The 5168-nt window shown below is 39.4% G+C and overlaps 1 pseudogene; it reads left to right on the forward strand.

The window, feature by feature from the left end:
• The first annotated feature begins 3976 nt into the window (after positions 1-3976).
• Positions 3977-4483, forward strand: LOC100986100 (mitochondrial import inner membrane translocase subunit Tim17-B-like; annotated as a pseudogene).
• Positions 4484-5168: the final 685 nt, after the last annotated feature.

Consider the following 5168-nt stretch of genomic DNA (forward strand, 5'->3'; position numbering starts at 1 on the left):
TAGCTATTGAAACAGCAGTTATAGGATCAGATTTCGTATTTGAGGTCTATAACTGGCAGAAGGCTTATGTAAGTGAATACAAGGGAGACATCATATAAATATTTAAGAGGATAATGCAACAATCTAGTGAAAACATTATGGAGTTGAAAAATTTTACTCGCACAAAACCCTGCAGATTGATGTTTATAGCATCTTTATTTTTAATTGCCCAAATTTGAAGCAATCAAGATGTCCTTTAGTAGGTGAATGGATAAATAAATGGTGGTACCTGCAGACAATGGAATATTATTCAGTGCTAAAAAGAAATGAAGTATCAATTCATGAAAAGATATAGAGGCAGTTTAACTGTACATTATTGAGTGAAAAGCCAATTTGAAAATAATAATTAATGTATGACTATCATTCCAATTATATGACATTCTAGAGAAGACAAAATTATGAATATAGTAAAAGATCAGTGGTTTCCAGGAGTGAGGAGAGAGAAAGGAATGAATAGGTAGAGCACAGATTATTTTTAGGGAATTCAACTCTTCTGTATGATACTATAATGGCAGATATGTCATTATACATTTCAAAAGACTTGTAGAATCAAGAATACATCAAGAATAGACACTAGGCCGGGTGTGTTGGCTCACTCCTATAAACCCAGCACTTTGGGAGGGCAAGGTGGGTGGATCACCTGAGGTCAGGAGTTCAAGACCAGCCTGGCCAACATAGTGAAACCCTGTCTCTACTGAAAAATACAAAAATTAGCCAGGTGTGGTTGCGTGGGCCCATAGTCCCATCTGCTCAGGAGGCTGAGGCAGGAGAATCGCTTGAACCTGGAAGGCGGAGGTTGCAGTGAACCCAGATCGTGCCGCTGCACTCTAGCCTGGGCGACAAAGCGAGACTCTGCCTCAAAAAACAAAAAAGAATGGACACTAATGTAAACTATGGACTTTGAGTGACAATGATGCATCAATATAGGTTCATTCGTTGTAAAAAAATGTACACACTGGGATGTGGGATGTCGATAGTGGGGGAGGCTGTGCATATGTGGGGATATATGGAACTCTCTGCACCTTCAACTCAATTTTGTTGTAATTGTAAAAAGCTCTAAAATAGTCTATTTAAAAGTTACTGTAGTTTGTACTAGGCAACTAATAGTTTTTATAAGGAAAATAAATACTTTCAAATACATTTAAGAGAAAATATTTGGCAATTTGTTAATTGAGCTGAATAAAGAGAGAAAAGATTGTGGAAAAACACTCCACCTCTGACTTGAACTAGGGGCTAGGGGAAAATGCTATTCATTGACAAGAGGAACATAGAAGTAAAAACACACTTCAAGTAGAGATGATGTGTTAAGCTTTGATATATGATTTCATGGTTCATGAGACATTCGATTGAAGTAGGATTTTTAGCTAGAGCTCAGACACAATTGAGCTGGAGTTATATAGAGATTGTATAATCTGTAGACAGACACACTTGAAAACTGGGGTGGAGTCAAAATAAACTAAAACAGGGTCCTTAAAATATCAAAGTTAAAGAAAATTTTACAAAAATATACAAAGTAGCCAGAAAGGTCAGAGAAAATCCATTTGTCATATACCAGGATTCAGGATAAATTCATAATATGGCATAGTATGGATCAGGGATGAAGGAAAGTAACTTAAGTTGATAGAAAAGGCAAGTTTTCTCTGACCCTCTTCTTGTCTTAAAATATGAGTTTGGCTTCATTGGAAAAAAAAACATATCTTGCTATTTTTTTAAGCAAAATGGTAAAGCAGGAATGGGTAAGTGGGTTATGCCAGGCTTTTTGACTTGGGATGCTAGCTGTTTACAGAATTTGTCCAGGAATATCAGCTCTCTCGCACCTAGAGACTTTGCGGCCAATGGGAGGCTGAAGTCTCCTTCTCCTAAGAAAGGAAGTGACTGCTCCAATGCAAAGCTGAGTGTGAAGACATTCCCTCCTGTTGCCAAAAAGAAAGCAGCCAATTCTCTATCCTCTGCCCAATTCTGCTGGCCCATTTTCTAGGAAACTCACAGTAACCACCCGAAGACATTTGCAGACAATTCTACTCTTGCACCACAAGATAGGTTCTCAAAAACAAAGGAAAGGGCATGTTAAGAAGGGGGAAGTGGTTAACATTGTTGTATGCTGCTAAAGACTGAATTAAGAAAGTACTGAAATGTGTATATTGGATGTAGCCACAGGACCTCCTTAGGGATTCTGGTGAGAATATTTTCAGTTGAATGATGGGGAAAGAAGCTAGACTGCAGTTGTTGGTGAGTATACCATTTCTCTCTTTTTGAAATAATTTCTTCACTTGTCTTCAGATATCACCTTTTATGATTTTACTCCTTCACAGCCTCCTTTTCTGGATACTCACCTTTGCAATCCATTTATTTGGAGTATCTCTGGCGCAATTCTTGAAGCTTCTGTCTATACTCACTTATTTGATTATCCAGTATTAAGGGGCAAAATACCATATATAGATGGCTCCAGCAATGACCCAACAACTATCTCTTTTATATAAATAATAACAATCTCTTTTAACGTAAATAATGAACAATTCAAATTTAATATGTCCAAAAGCAAACTCCTACCTTTTCCACCCACATCTATTCCTCCAGGACTCTTCTCAATCTCAATTAATGTCAACTTAATCTTCCTAGGCATTAAGACGAAAAATATTGAAACCATCCCTGACTATTTTATTTGTTTCATACTCACATCTAATTTAGCAAGGAATCCTGCTGGCTTTTACTTCAAAGTATTTTTACCACTAATGCCCTCCCCAGCCAGCTTAAGTTTCTTACTTTATTTCTTACTCATTTTCAACTTTTGCTTTCTTTAGTCTAGTCACACTGATGACTTCAGTGTTTCTTGAACAAATAAGGGATATTCCCAGTTTACAACTGTTGAAATAACATTTTCTTTTGTCGGGTATCATTCCAGGCAAAGTCACATGACTTGCTTCTTCATCTTATTCATCTGTTTGTTTAGATGTATATTCTTTGTAAGGGCTATCAAAACCACCCTGTTTCAAATTACATCCTCCTGCATGGACATTTTTTACTTTATGTACTCAGGTTTAATTTTTCTTTTCTTTTTTTTTTTTATTTTTTGTGTGAGATGGAGTTTTGCTCTTGTTGCCCAGGCTGGAGGGTAATGGCACGATCTCGGCTCACCACAACCTCCACCTCCCAGGTTCAAGTGATTCTCCTGTCTCAGCCTCCCGAGTAGCTGGGATTACAGGCATGCACCACCACACCCGGCTAATTTTTGTATTTTTAGTAGAGTCAGTGTTTCTCCATGTTGGTCAGGCTGGTCTCAAACTCCCAACCTCAGGTGATCCATCCGCCTCGGCCCCCAAAGTGCTGGGATTACAGGCGTGAGCCACCACACCTGGCCTAATTTCTTTCTTCTGTATTCATCAACCTCCCACCTGCTATATTATTTATTTAAATTATGATCTGGTTGTCCTTACTAAAATGTAAGCTCCATGAGGAAAGGGCTTTTAAGCCAGTTTTGCTCACTGCTGTATCAACAGTACCTAGAAGAATGCCTAGCACATGCTTGTCTTTAAATATATAATTTCTCCATAAATGAATAAAGTCATTACTGTCATACATGATCTCATTAATACTCAGAAAACTTAGAAAGTTTTATGTTACATATTATGTAACTGCAGAATTAGTGGTATCTTTTTCTAGACTGGATAAAAGTTTGGATTCATGTAGCAAGTACAGCAGGCAAAAAGTATGCATACAGATATCTTTATATATATCTATGCTATTTGTAATAATAAAAAATTAAACAGAAGTATCTAAAAATTTCATCAGTAGATGATCTGCTAAATAAGTTTAGTAGCCCAAATACTTTATATAGAAAGCAAATTAATTTTTTGCTTAATATGAACTAAACATATTATATCACTGTGTAAGAAGAATAGTTGTAACATAAAAAGTATGATTGCGGGCGTCCGGTGCCATGGGGGAGTACGCTCGGGAGCCTTGCCCATGGTGAATTGTGGATGATTGCTGTGGAGCGTTCACTATGGGTGTCATTGGTGGCGGAGTCTTCCAGGCCATCAAGAGTTTCCGCAATGACCCTGTTGGAATTCGGCACCAGTTGAGAGGTAGTGCCAACACTGTGAGGATCCGAGTTCCCCAGATTAGAGGTAGCTTCGCAGTGTTGGGGGGCCTGTTCTCCACCATCGACTGTGGCCTGGTGCGGCTTTAGGGCAAGGAGGATCCCTGGAAATCTATTACCAGTGGAGCATTGACTGGGGCTGTGCTGGTAGCCTGCAGTGGCCCACTGGCCATGGTGGGCTCAGCGATGATGGGGGGCATCCTGTTGGCCCTCATTGAGGGCGTTGGCATCCTCCTCACTCGCTACACGGCCCAGCAGTTCCAAAATGTGCCCTTGTTGCTGGAGGACCCCAGCCAGCTGCCCCCTAAGGATGGCACCCCGGCCCCAGGCTATCCCAGCTATTAGTACCACTGAGGAAGCCACTGCCACCATGGGAGCTGCTTCTGGGTTTTCTTCCCGATAATCTACCTCGAAGGAAGGGCTAGCTCCTAGTTAGCCCTGGAACCCTCCAGAGAGGGCTTCTACTCTGCTCCCTAGTCCCAGGCTGGGGGTGGGGCACTGCAGCTGCCCTGACAGATGGGTCCCCTTTTTCTCTCTCGGGGCACCCCAGCCCTACATTCCCATGTATCAAGTTCTCACCCCAGCTCCTTTGTGTGGCACTCTGATGTATATTTAAAGCCCATTTTAAATGCCAAAAAAAAATATGATCACATTTGGAAAATACATACAACTCTTTGCACACAATATGTCTATAAGTGTATGGGTGCATGTTTACATGGAAAGGTGACCAAAAATTATGTAAAATTAAGAATATTAAATATTTACCTCTAGAGTTTGAGGTCACTGTATTGAAAGGGAACTCTTCTGGCATGTTTGATTGTTTATATTTTACACTAAAAATCTTTCATGTTTTGTAATAAAAAGTAGATAAAGAATATTCGGAATGACATAAAATAAAAGTTAAGAAAAGAGATGAGCAGTATTCAAACAGCAAACAGGAACAATGAGAAAGAAAAATAAATAAAGTGAAACAAGGTAAATAAGCCAAAACTATTTGCCAAGATGTAGGTTAAGAAGTTTCTTTTTTCAA

The sequence above is a fragment of the Pan paniscus genome, chromosome 10, assembly GCF_029289425.2.
Source record: "Pan paniscus chromosome 10, NHGRI_mPanPan1-v2.0_pri, whole genome shotgun sequence".
In the NCBI taxonomy this organism is placed as follows: Eukaryota; Metazoa; Chordata; class Mammalia; order Primates; family Hominidae; genus Pan; species Pan paniscus.